Raw genomic sequence first — 14,420 nt, forward strand, 5'->3', positions numbered from 1 at the left:
ATCCCGTTTCTCATGTAACGTAGAAACAACAATACTCCTATGGTGCAAAATGAACAGCTTTCTGATGTGTCTGTTACTTTAGGAATATAGAGTTCAGGATCATATCTCATCAAGCGTATATACAGGATTTTTGTAATAAGGGAAGAAACAGCGACTAGATCATAGTTCCTTTTATGAACGACTGCTGGTTTCCATCTGCAGTGCGAATCATCTTAGAGTTATGACGCCGCAAGATGCAATTTGTCAACGGTGGTATGAGTGGCATATTAATCGCTCACAATATTATTGCACCTGTGAGTGAGGGCGCTTCGATCGGCTTATCGTGAGTTTTTATCGTATTGTTTCACGAGGACACACTGAACGGCTTGATAGTATATGTACAACCGTCTTTAAATCATTCACAGTACGATGTGTCTTCCTTAGTCAGCACTATACTTTTTTACTGGAACGTCACCATGCGTTTCCGATAACGACCAAGAGAGCCAAGTGCAGTCATATCGTGGTCACGTAATAAATAGGGCCGGCCGCTGGTGGCCGAGCGGTTCTGGGCGCTTCAGTCTGGAACCGCGCGACCACTACGGTCGCAGATTCGAATCCTGCCTCGGGCATGGATGTGTGTGATGTCCTTAGGTTAGTTAGGTTTAAGTACATCTAAGTTCTAGGGGACTGATGACCTGAGATGTTAAGTCCCATAGTGCTCAGAGCCATTTGAACCATTTAATAAATAGGGCAACGGCCTTGCCGCAGTGGATACACCGGTTCCCGTCAGATCACCGAAGTTAAGAGCTGTCGGGCGTGGCCGGCACTTGGATGGGTGACCATCCGGACCGCCATGCGCTGTTGCCATGTTTCGGGGTGTACTCAGCCTCGTGGTGCCAATTGAGGAGCTACTCGACCGAAGAGTAGCGGGCTCCGATCAAGGAAAACCGCCGTAACGACCGGGAGAGCGGTGTGCTGACCACGCGCCCCTCCTATCCGCATCCTCCGCTGATGATAACACGGCGGTCGGATGGTCCCGATGGGCCACTTGTGGCCTGAAGACGGAATGATTAGGTAATAAATGCTTCTGTCTTCAATGTTCAAACGTTTGTGAATTCCTAAGGAACCAAACTGCTGAGGTCATCGGTCCCTAGACTTATACACTACTTTAACTTATGCTTATAAAAACACACACACCCATGCCCGTGTTTTGTCTTATATCATCTGTGTCACTGTTGAAAAACTGTAGCTTGCGGCGCCTGATGTGAAGATGATCTGCAGGGCAGATCGAAACCGACAGTCGTTAATAAAAAAAACCATGACTCAGAAGGTGTTTCTTCATTTATTAGAGAGATCATGGTAACATGGTGTCAGTTTTGAAACAAGGTATTTAATTTCTGTCATATTGAAGTGTGGTCTGTGGTGGGTAAAATTCTTCTTTTTTTTCCACAACTATCATTCACCTTGTAGTTCTTCAGCATTTTCAAGAATGAGCTCCCGCTTTTTCTGTACGGTATGGTAGCACTGTACTTCACTTTTATCAGTTTTTGACTTCGTTTGTAATTAATTTTGCGTCTTGTAGATCTGAAAGTGCAGATTCTGGCGGAATCTAGTAACTGAGGACCTCGTACGTGACGAACAATTTGGCTTTGCTGCCTTGATAATCGAAGCGAGACTTAAGAAAAATCAAAATTCGTTCATAGGATTTGCCGATCTAGAAAAACCGTTTGAGAATGAAAAATGGTGCAAAGCTTTCCAACTTCTCAGAAAATACATTTCTACGCTAAAGGCAGAGGCAGATAATATACAATATATGTAAGAATCAGCAAGGAACAATAATATTGTATGAGCAAGAACGAAGTGCTCGTTTTAAGAAGAGTGTAAGACAGAATGCAGTCTCTCCCCCTTCCTGTTCAGTGTATACAGTGAAGAAGCAATGTCGGTAGTAAAGGATAGGTTGAGGAGTTGAATTAAAATTCAGGGTGAAAGTATATCAAAGATAAGATTCGGTAATAACACTACTACCCTAGCGGAGGCGGTAGAGAATTACACGATGTACTATCATCTGGTGAGCAAGATGTATGAGACAGATGAAATACCATCAGACTTCAAGAAGAGTATAATTATTCCAAACCCAAAGAAAGCAGGCGTTGGCAGATGTGAAAATCACCGAATTATCAGTTTAATAAGCCACGGCTCCAAAATACTAACACGAATTCTTTACAGACGACTGGAAAGACTGGTAGAAGCCGACCTCGGGGAAGATCAGTTTGGATTCCGTAGAAATGTTGGAACACGTGAGGCAATACTGACTCTACGACTTATCTTAGAAAATAGGTTAAGGAAGGGCAAACCAACGTTTCTAGTATTTGTAGACTTAGAGAAAGCGTTTGACAATGTTGACTGGAATACTCTCTTTCAAATTCTGAAGGTGGCAGGGGTAAAATACAGGGAGCGAAAGGCTATTTACAATTTGTACAGAAACCAGATGGCAGTTATAAGGGTCGAGGGGCATGAAAGGGAAGCAGTAGTTGGGAAGGGAGTGAGACAGGGTTGTAGCCTATCTCGGATGTTATTCAATCTGTATATTGAGCAAGCAGTAAAGGAAACAAATGAAAAATTCGGAGTGGGAATTAAAATCCATGGAGAAGAATTAAAAAGTTTGAGGTTCGCTGCTGACATAGTAATTCTGTCAGAGACAGCAAAGGATCTGGAAGAGCGGCTGAATGGAATGGACAGTGTCTTGAAAGGAAGATATAAGATGAACATTAACAAAAGCAAAACGAGGATAATAGAATGTAGTTGAATTAAATCGGCTGATGCTGAGGGAATTAGATTAGGGAATGAGACGCTTAAAGTAGTAAATGAGTTTTGCTATTTTGGGAGCAAAATAACTGATGATGGTCGAAGTAGAGAGGACATAAAGTTTAGTCACTAATGAGGAGGTATTGAATAAAATTGGGGAGAAGAGAAATTTATGGCACAACTTAACTAGAAGAAGGGATCGGTTGGTAGGACATATTCTGAGGCATCAAGGGATCACCAATTTGCCATCGGAGAGCAGCGTGGGGGGTAAAAATCGTAGAGGGGGACCAAGAGATGAATACACTAAACAGATTCAGAGGCTGTTGGTTGCAGTAGGTACTGGGAGATGAAGAAGCTTGCACCGGATAGAGTAGCATGGAGAACTGCATCAAACCAGTCTCTGGACTGAAGACCACAACAACAACTGTACTGTACGAATTGAACTATATTCTCAGCACAGAATGTGGGTTGATAGCAATTTTGGGAAACAACGAAAAATCTAAATCTGGACGGCTAGAGGAAGCTATACATCGCCGTCTTCCCGAATTCTATTCTGTTTCAGTCACACTGCCACCCAGCCCAGTGTGAAGCTTGTGGCTCACACATAAATAACCTCACATAAAACTTAAAATTCAAGTAGGATAATCATTCTTTAAAGTGGTTACAAACGCTTGTACAGGTTCCGCAGTGGGTGTTTTAGAAGAGTGAAATAAGTACTGATTACCACATTTAACCTGTGTAAATGTAGTGTAATGTAATTCAGCTGGATCCTGATAAGTTTGGTCAAAGGAGCATTGTGCTCGCAGAAATCACATTCGTATCGAATGGCGTGAGCGTTTGCGTTCGGCTTGTTGGCCGTAACAGGGGGGAGCCACTGTGACAAACAGTTTAGCGGGCGACCATCTGCGTGCGGCCTGTCCCCGCCCCGGTGGCTGCGCTGTTGATTCACCCCGCCTGCCTCACATGAGTCAGGCCACCCTCCTGTCACTCACCGCCTCCCGGTCGAAGGGGTAGCGGCTTAGGGAGGGGTCGGGTGATCGAAGAAGCCTGCAGGCAGCACCGAGGACGTTCCTCCCACCAGCGCTGCGATGACGTGAGTCTTCGTAACAATCACCCTGCTCACTCACTAACACTATCATTACCTACATCGTGCCGCACGCTTAATCCGTCCTCTCATGGGACGTGAAAAGCAAGTGGACGAGGATGGTGAAGTCACAGCGTGGCATTCCACTTACCACTACATTGCAGAGCATAAAATAATTAATCTGTACCAGATTTATGCCCCTTGGAGAGGAACGTGGCCAATGACATGCAACATTGTTTGCATTGACTTCGTAAATGCACCTAATATCGCGTAGGGCCGCCTCATCTGGCCCTGCGACTACAATGAGACGCCCTGGAAGTGAGCCTACAAGTCCCTGGTGCTCCTCTGGAAGCAGCTAACATAAATCGTTTGCAGAGTTTTATTATTATTATTATTATTATGGTTTTAGGGCACAAAACTGCGACGGTCCTAAGGGCCCATTCTGTGACTTAGAAAAGTGTAAAAAACCGAAATTTAAATCTGCAGCAATGGGAGCTAAACTCGAGGAGGAGGGAAACTAGCCGGCCGAGGTGACCGAACAGTTCTAGGCGCTACAGTCTGGAACCGCGCGACCGCTACGGTCTCAGGTTCGAATCCTGCCTCGAGCATGGGTGTGTGTGATGCCCTTAGGTTAGTTAGGTTTAAGTACTTCTAAGTTCTAGGGGACTGATGACCTCAGAAGTTAAGTCCCATAGTGCTCAGAGCCATTTGAACCATTTGAGGGAAACTAAAAACGGAAGGAACTTTTAGATGATTGCTATTGAAGGGTGGTTGTTGTCCCCGAAAAGATCCTCAAATGACCAATGTCACCTCACTAACACTTATAAACTCAATGACATGATCGGTTGAACGTGTGTCATCTGCTAAAAGGGAAGATGTATCAGGTGACAGCTGTAAATGGACGCGTAGCGGATTAAAATAAGGCACTGAAGTAAAAGGTGTCTCACCGTCCACGATTGAGAGCAGTGGGGACAAAGCTGGAGAGGATCGCCACTTAAACGATGGCGATGGCTAAGAAACAGTGCCCAATCCGGAGTCTAATTAAAATTACCTCCTCCCGACGTGAGGCCGGGAGGAAGAGGTCCACTCGCAGCGAAGAGGTTTCATGTCCCGTTACTTATCATCCGAAAGTTCAGACCTTTGTGTGTGCCATGAAAGCACAACACCACGACATAAAGCGCTCTGTAGATCGACAAAGGGAACCACGCCAACAGTGGGCCGAGGTAGAGAGACCGCAGCCTTTGCCGCTGTATCGGCTGCCTTGTTTCCGGAGATACCAACATGCACTGGGTTGCAGAGGAATGCCACAGAGATGCCTCCCGCCCTCCCCCCCTCCCCCAAGTGGAGTACATGGAGGCAGTCCTCAATCCGGTGGACCAGAGGGTGGACGGGATACAGAGCTTGGAGGTTGAGAAGAGAGCTGAGCGAATCCGAGCATATAATATACTGTATTCGCTTATGGTGACGGATGTATTGGACAGCCTGGAGGACAGCGTAAAACTCCGCAGTTAAAAGCGAATACTGGCCGGGAAGCCGAAATCCAATAGGGGTGTCGCCAACAATATAGGCACTCCCAACACCAAAGGTGGTCTTTGAGCCGTCAGGGTAAATAAATGTGGCATCCTTCATTTTTGCGCATAGAGCAGCAAATGCCCGACAAACTATAGGGGGCGTGGGGTGTACTATCCTTGGGACGCTGAAAAAAATCACAGAAAGGCGAAGTCATGGTGACGCCGTACAGCCGGCCGAAGTGGCCGTGCGGTTCTAGGCGCTGCAGTCTGGAACCGCAAGACCGCTACGGTCGCAGGTTCGAATCCTGCCTCGGGCATGGGTGTTTGTGATGTCCTTAGGTTAGTTAGGTTTAACTAGTTCTAAGTTCTAGGGGACTGATGACCACAGCAGTTAAGTCCCATAGTGCTCAGAGCCATTTGAACCATTTTTTGACGCCGTACACCCATTTGTCAAGAAAGTTTCACGAAATTAGAAGGAAAGGGACGGAAGCGGACTGCCGGTGGTGTTAGAGAGGAAGGGCGGCCTGCCAAGGATTCGTCGAAGAAAGGGCATTGGTCGGATGAGAAGGCATGGCAGACAGATGACTAGCGTAACGACTTAGGACAGCTCGCCGGTTGGACAGCAGAGGTTCAGCAGTCTCTGCGTAAAGGCTCTCTACGGGGCTGGTGTAAAAAGCTCCAGACGCTAAACGCAATCCACGGTGGTGGACAGAGTCTAGACGCCGAAGAATAGACGGCCGTGCAGAGGAGTAAACTATGCTTCCATAGTCCAATTTCGAGCGCACTAAGGCGCGATATAAGTGGAGGAGTACCACTCGGTTCGCTCCCCAGGAGGTACCACTCAGAACACGGAGGGTGTTGAGGGACCGCAGAGAGCGAGCCGAAAGATATGAAACGTGGGGAGATCAGTACAGTTTTTTGTCAAACATAAGTCCCAAGAATTTTGCGACGTCCGCGAACGGAAGGTCAACAGGGCCTAGATGTAGGGAAGGCGGATAAAACTCCGAACAACGCTAAAAATTTACACAGATTGTCTTACTGGGAGAAAATCGGAGGCCGGTTTCGATGCTCCATGAATGGAGGCCATCGAGGCATCCTTGCAGATGCCGTTCAAGAAGGCTGGTCCGTTGAGAGCTGCAGTAGATCGCAAAATCGTCGACAAAGAGGGAGCCCGAGACATCAGGAAGGAGACAGTCCACAATTTTTATGGCGATGGCAAACAGTGCAACACTTAGTACGGAGCCCTGGGAGTATGGGGTAGAGTAGTGTTCACCCGCACCTTAAATGTGCGCTCTGTCAAATTCACGGGTGAAAAGGGGTAGCTGACCGCGAAAGCCCCAAGAGAACAGTGTTCGGAGGATGCCTGTCCCCTAGCAGATACCGTACGCCCTCTCCAGGTCAAAAAATATTGCTACCATATGGCGTTTCCTGAGAAAATTATTCATTATATAAGTGGAGAGAGCAACAATATGGTCAGCTGCGGAACGATGCTTTCGGAAACCGCACTGGGCAGGTGTTAAAAGATTTCGGGACTGCAGCCACCAGCCTAAATGGCAGTTTACCATACGCTTCAGAACCTTACATACACTACTCGTGAGAGATTAGGCGATAGCTAGAGGGGAGATATTTGTCCTTTTCAGGTTTCGGAACAGGAATGACGATAGCTTCCCGCCATCTTCTGGGAAAGGTACTGTCGGTCCAAATTCGATTATAAATGTCAAGGAGGTAAAGCAGACTACGGTATGATAAATGCAGCAACACTTGGACGTGGATGCCATCCGTCCTGGGGCGGAAGAGCGAGATGAAGAGAGTGCGTGCAGGAGTTCCCGCATAGAAAAAATGGTATTATAGCTTTCGCGATTTTTTGAGGAGAAAGCAAGAGGTCGTACTTCTGCTGCTCGTTTCTTCGGAAGAAAGGCTGGTGGGTAATTTGAAGAGCTCGAAATCTCAGCAAAGTGTTGACCCAATGAGTTAGAAATTGCAACTGGGTCCACTAAGGTATCTTGCCTGGCAGCTAGCCCAGAGATGGGGGAGAAACTAGACGCGTCGGATAACCCTCGAATTCAACTCCAAACTACAGATGAGGGGGTGAAGGTGTTAGAGGAGCTGGTAAAGAAGTCCCAGCTTGCCTTCTTGCTATCGCGTATGACGCGATGGCACGAGCACGTAACTTCTTATAGCGGATACAGTTGGCCAACGTAGGATGAGGGCGGAAAACGCGAAGAGCAAGTCTCCGCTCACGTATTGAGTCACAGCACGCTCGTTCCACCAAGGAACTGGGGGCTTCGTTCCACCAAGGAACTGGGGGGGGGGGGGGGGGCGCCGGGGCATAGGGGAGGTGCGACGTACTGAACTTTCCGCGGCTGTAAGAATAACTTCCGTAACATGGGTGACATGACCGTCGATGTTGGGAAGTTCACGGTCATCAGGTGTTGCTAGAGAGGAGAAGTGTTCAATCGGCTTGGGAAAACTGCCAGTGTCTTGGGCGCATAGATGGCATTTGTGGCTGTAATCAAAGGACACAGGGGAAAAATGGTCACTCGAGTGTGTATCAGCAAGAGCAAACCATTTAAAGCGCTGAGCTAGCTGATCAGTACCGACCGAAAGGTCCAAATGAGATTAGGTCAACGCGGGGGCAGACAGAAATGTAGGTTCCTAGTGTTGAGGCAAAGTAGATCCGCTTGGTGGAAGAGGTCAATCAATAGGGAGCCTCTCTGACAAGGACAAGGAGATCGCCAAAGCGGGTGTTGGGCGCTGAAGTCCCCAATCAGCAAATATGGGAGTGGAAGCTGACCAAGGAGATGAAGGAGATCGCCCCTTGCCATTGGTGTGGACGATGGAATGTATATGGTACAAAGAAGAGAAGGTGTATCCAGAAAAAGAAAGACATACAGCGACAGCTTGGAAGGAACTGTGTAAGGAGAGTGGGTGATTATGGATAGTATAATGGAGAAGAATCGCAAGTCTCCTGGGTGCCAGAGCGCCATTAACAGAGGGGAGATCAAACCGGACTGATTGGAAATGAGGAAAGACAAAGCGATCATGGGGACATAGCTTTGTTTCGTGAAGACAAATGATGACTAGGGAGTAGGTTTGTAAGAGGATCGACAATTCATCCCAATTGGTGCGAATTCCGTTGATATCCCAATGGATAATTGACATAGGGTGGACAGGAAAAGGAAAAATGTCACCACTGTTGCCGTCAACTGAACAACCACTGAGAGCCGGCGGCCGACGACGTGGAACGGCATTCAGCCAGAGGCAGAAGATCCCGATGCATAGGTTGTTCGGGGGCAGCTCCTGCCGCCAGTGATCGGCTGGTTGATCAGGCGCCATCGGTGCGTCTCGGTGACACAGAAGACGGCCGAGGGCGGCTACCGCTGGTTGGCGCTGTGGAATAGACACGCTGTGGCGGTGGAGGAGAGGAACTTCCTTTCTTATGAGCCTTCTTGGAAATAGGACTTTGAGATGAGCGAGGAGTCGATGGTTGTGAGGTCTTGGTACGTAAAAAATCTTCACCAGTAGGCTCTTTTTTGGAAGTCCGGGTGTCCGATTTTGGGGCCCATGTTTTAGCAGGAGCCGATGAAGGTTGATCCTTATAATGAGCGGGTGATAGTGGGGAGGTTGAACGGGCGATCATCCGGCTGGCCGATCTGACGACCGTGGCGCTAAAGGTGAGATGGCAATCTGCGTGGCTACCTCCTTAATAGGTCGAGGGGCGCGAGGACAGTGCTGTATGTACCCGCTGGGAGCACAATGGGCTTTCTGCTGGTTAATAACTTACGAGCAGCAAAGGTAGACACATTTTTCTTCACTCGGAGGTCCTGAATAATTCGTTTACCTTTAAAAATAGGGCAATCACTAGAGAAAGCAGCGTGGTCGCCCATATAGTTGATGCAACGAGAGGATGGAGGTGGACAATCACCCTTATGGGCATCCCTGCCACACGTAACGCATTTGACCGTATTGGAACACGACTGGCTAGTATGATTAAACCGCTGACACCGACAGCAACGCGTAGGGTTGGAGATGCAAGAGCGAACTAATATTATGTGAAATCCTGCTTTAATGTTTGATGGAAGTTGAACTCTGTAAAATGTCAAGAAGAGAATGCGGGTCGGTACCACTTTCTTTTCAACCCATTTCATGACTATGTACAACCGTTACGCCCTAATCAGACAGATAATTTTGAATGTCCTCATTGGATAATCCGTCGAGTGATCTTGTGGCTGAGACTGATCTAGCTTTCTCTTGTGGGCAGAAGTTGTAGAAGCAAGAAGAAACCATTGCGAAAGCATCCCCCATGATTGCCAGCGACTCCGATGGGGTGCTCCTTCCTAGTGGGGGCCCTCTCTGAGGTCACTCCCGCCACAGGTGATGCTCCACACCTCAGGTCACACCTTCTGAGACATGGACAAAGGGACCAATCGGCACCTTCGAAGGTACCAGCTCCGGTAATCACAGTCTTGGGACATCCCCTGAATGTTCCTGGAGCCATTCCCGGACGACGTGGGAGCGGTGAGGCGGCGCATTGTCACCTTGAAACACCGCAGAATTGCCAGGTTGCTGGTCCCCGAGCAGGTCAACATACCGCAGACCACTTAAAGCAACTAGGGGGCCTACGTCATACCAGCAAAATGCACCCCAGACCATAACAGAGACCATCGCCTTAGACCACACAATCTTGTCAGGCGGGATCCATCTATTCACGTGGTGTGCGCCACACAAGGTGCCCCCATCGGCATGGTGCTGCTGAAATCGTGAATCGTCCGACCGTATCACATTACGTCATTGTTCCAGTGTGCATCGTTGGTGTCTGGCGACAGATGCAAGCTGCTGTGCCTGATGACGTTGAGTTCACAGTGACATCTGTGTGCGGCGTCGGGACCCATACCCCATGGAACCCACGTTCCTACGGATTCTCCACTGGAAGAGATGTCTAGCTCGTCCTGTGCTGAACTGAGCCGTGATATGTTGCACTGTTGCCCTTCAGTCGTTATTGATGATTCATATCAAATGTCGCCAGTCACGGTGATAGAGGATGGCTAGACGACTGGTAGTTCATCTGCTGTGGACTATGGCACCCTCAGTCAGCGATTCACGGTACACGCTGGACACAGTTGAACGTATGAAACTGAATTCCTCCACCACTGCCGAAATCGAAATTCCCATCCGTCGAGCACCGACCACCGTACCCCGTTCGAATGGCTTCAGCTGACGACGGCGTGCCGGCCGCTGTGGCCGAGCGGTTCTAGGCGCTTCAGTCTGGAACCGCGCTGCTGCTACGGTCGCAGGTTCGAATCCTGACTCGGCCATGGATGTGTGTGATGTCCTTAGTTAGGGGACTGATGACCTCATATGTTAAGTCCCATAGTGCTTAGAGCCATTTGAACCATTTCACGACGGCGTTGCATGTTACACAAATCACTTGCACAACCACATCTCAGCAGCTATCCTATGAACCTGTAGCTGGCACAGGGAGACTGTAGTGCACATATAACATACCTACGCCATTTGTGCACCACTATCCCGTGACATTTGCTGTGTCAGTCTGTGTTACAAACAGAACATGGGAGCCAACATATTATATAGCACTGGACATCGTATTTGGTGGGTTTTCTTTCTCACAGAGTATGTGATATGAACATAAACTATTTCAAATTATCAGTAAATTTAGGATCTCTCGAAAACACTTTGTTGCAGCTACGATTTATTGTAATAAAACGACAGGAAAACATATCGCAAGGTGAAGGCTCCGTGTAGTTGATAATTTTAATGTTGTAAGTTGTGTGCTACGAAACTATACCGCTTCAGTGCTACAATGATCAGTCAAAATCGGGTCTCTTTTTTTCAGTTTATATATAATCATATAATGATATTTATAGATACCGTCTTTACACAGTGTATGTCATTAAGTGAAGCCTGCTTGCAATGTTGAGGCTGTAGGTCAGTTAGTAGCCTTCGGCATGGTAACTCAGCGTGTTCCGTCTGAGGTCTGGCTGCTTTCTGTAATACAAAAAACTGACAAGTGTTCAGCGAGTGAAGTTCAGAGGTGTCGTGTGACGGCTTCCCACACCAAATGACGAGAACAATGACGAACAAAAGCGGAAGAAGAAAAAAATAGTATCGAGAGTACTGGACCTGTGAAAAGAGAGGTAGTAGGTTCGTCCGTCCACGACCTACCAATTTTTCTCACCTTTTGTGTTCTGAAAGATTCTGGGTCTTTCTTATTCATGTTCTGAAAGATTCTGGGTCTTTCTTATTCATTTAATACGTTATCTCAAAAGTCGATATTATTTATTATCAATAGAATATCCGCTGAAATTCTTGTTGCAAAGACCAATGAGTGGAATGTTTCCTCAGTAGCCAGAAATCTTAACGCGATTGCCAGTCTATGTCTGGAAGTAAACCCAAGTTAGACATTGGAAGTTGATGCTATTAGGACACTTTCTTAAAATGTATTGCCTATCTCTGGGTTTATAGATTGGTTCATATTTTTATCTTGCCGCTATTTATCTTTTTCGGTATGGTGAGCAGCTTCGAAAAAAATTTGCTCTTCCATTGGCATGAAATAACGAAATGAATCTTGATATCTGTATGATTTCAGAGTGTCAATAGTCAATGGAACATCAGGAATATGGATATTATTCATGTGCAAGCTGACAGACACTTTATCTTAACTGTATTCAGTTTAAAACCGAATTTGGGTTGAAAATTCAATTGAGTTAACGAATAACTTCTTCTGGTATGTACCTCAGATCGTTGTAGAACATTATGTCTTGTGACAGCCAGAGCGAGAGCACCAGCAGCAGCGAGTACTGTTTGTATAAAGCGTTTATTTTGCATTTTGTTTACGACCATCCACTAAGGAAGGGATTCTATTTGTGTTTATCTGCTCTGCATAGCAACTAACAGTTCTTGATAAAACTTTACGTAGTTTTCGTGTTAGATTTCTTAGTGTTTTCTTGATCGTTTAGAACAGAAAGCGCCCTAAAACCGTCTTTTGTTTGTTTCGCGGCCGTTAGCCACTAGTCACTTGAATCAGCAGTTGTCTTGTGACAGCCAGAGCGAGAGCACCAGCAGCAGCGAGTACTGTTTGTATAAAGCGTTTTTGTACTTATTTGCTGCGCTTAGCTTTTAAATAGTTTTTCTGGGAAAACCTAGCGTAGTTTTCGCGTCTCGTATTTCAGTGAGTGTTTCTTGATTATCAGAGTAGCTCATCAGAAGATTATCTTGGGAATTTGTCACCGTATAGAGTAGGGTAAACATAGTCATGTGTAGGGACTGTGGTTGTTGTGAGCGGACGCAAGGAGAATTGGCCACTCTTCGGGGGCAGGTGGAGGCTTTGTCTGTTAGGCTCATCGAACTCGAGGCGCAGGCGTCGGCTCGTAGTGGCGTTGGGGCAACTGTGGTGAGACCTATGCCTACTTCGGTGGCCTTGGAATCACATGGAACCCCTGATGTCGCTGCGTCTTCCGGCAGTGAGCATCTTACCGGTCAGCCATCACTCCAGGGTGAATGGCGGACAGTGGTGGGCTCGCGCGTGCCTGGCCGAAAGGCAAAGGTGGGATCTGGCGGCGTGGCAGCTGCCTTACCCCTTTCCAACAGGTACGGGGTGCTTCCTAGTGGTGATGATATCGTTTCCGAGCCACCACAGGATGCCTCGCCTGTTGGGCCAGTGGCCCATTCTCCGGCAAGGTCCCGACAGTCACAGAGGGCGGGCCTATTAGTTATAGGGAGCTCCAACGTTAGGCGGGTTATGGAGCCCCTCAGGAAAATAGCGGGTAGGTCGGGGAAGAATGCCAGTGTGCACTCGGTGTGCTTGCCGGGGGGTCTCGTCCGTAATGTGGAGGAGGCCCTTCCGGCAGCTATTGAACGCACTGGGTGTGACCGGCTGCAGATAGTAGCACATGTCGGAACGAATGACGCCTGCCGCTTGGGTTCTGAGGCCATCCTTGGTTCCTTCCGGCGGCTGGCTGATTTGGTGAAGACAACCAGCATCGCACGCGGAGTGCAAGCTGAGCTTAATATCTGCAGCATAGTGCCCAGAGTCGATCGCGGTCCTCTGGTTTGGAGCCGTGTGGAGGGTCTAAACCAGAGGCTCAGACGACTCTGCGACTATAATGGTTGCAAATTCATCAACCTCCGTTATTGGGTGGAGAACTGTAGGGCCCCCCTAGACAGGTCAGGCGTGCACTACACACCGGAAGCAGCTACTAGGGTAGCAGAGTACGTGTGGCGTGCACACGGGGGTTTTTTAGGTTAGAGGGACCCCCCCCTTGGGCGAAACGATAAAATACCTGACGGCTTACCAGAGAGGATATTATCATCGTTGATAAAGAACGTCCGTCCTCAGAGACCAAAAACAGGAAAAGTTAATGTAATATTGGTAAACTGCAGGAGTATCCAGGGCAAGGTTCCTGAATTAGTATCTCTTATTGAAGGAAATAGTGCGCATATAGTATTAGGAACGGAAAGTTGGTTAAAACCGGAAGTGAACAGTAACGAAATCCTAGACACAGAATGGAATATATACCGCAAGGATAGGATAAACGCCAATGGTGGAGGAGTATTTATAGCAGTAAGAATTCAATAATATCCAGTGAAGTTATTAGCGAATGCGAATGTGAAATAATCTGGGTTAAGTTAAGTATCAAAGGTGGGTCAGATATGATAGTCGGATGCTTCTATAGACCACCTGCATCAGCAACCGTAGTAGTTGAGCGCCTCAGAGAGAACCTGCAGAACGTCGTGAAGAAGTTTCGTGATCATACTATTGTAATAGGGGGAGACTTCAATCTACCAGGTATAGAATGGGATAGTCACACAATCAGAACTGGAGCCAGGGACAGAGACTCTTGTGACATTATCCTGACTGCCTTGTCCGAGAATTACTTCGAGCAGATAGTTAGAGAACCAACTCGTGAAGCTAACGTTTTAGACCTCATAGCAACAAATAGGCCGGAACTTTTCGACTCCGTGAATGTAGAAGAGGGTATCAGTGATCATAAGTCAGTGGTTGCATCAATGACTACAAGTGT

The 14,420-nt window shown here is 47.5% G+C and overlaps 1 pseudogene; it reads left to right on the forward strand.

Moving 5' to 3' along the window:
- The first annotated feature begins 728 nt into the window (after nt 1-728).
- LOC124617081 lies at nt 729-846 on the forward strand (annotated as a pseudogene).
- The last annotated feature ends 13,574 nt before the right edge of the window (nt 847-14,420 follow it).

Source organism: Schistocerca americana, chromosome 5 (genome assembly GCF_021461395.2).
Source record: "Schistocerca americana isolate TAMUIC-IGC-003095 chromosome 5, iqSchAmer2.1, whole genome shotgun sequence".
Lineage (NCBI taxonomy): Eukaryota > Metazoa > Arthropoda > Insecta > Orthoptera > Acrididae > Schistocerca > Schistocerca americana.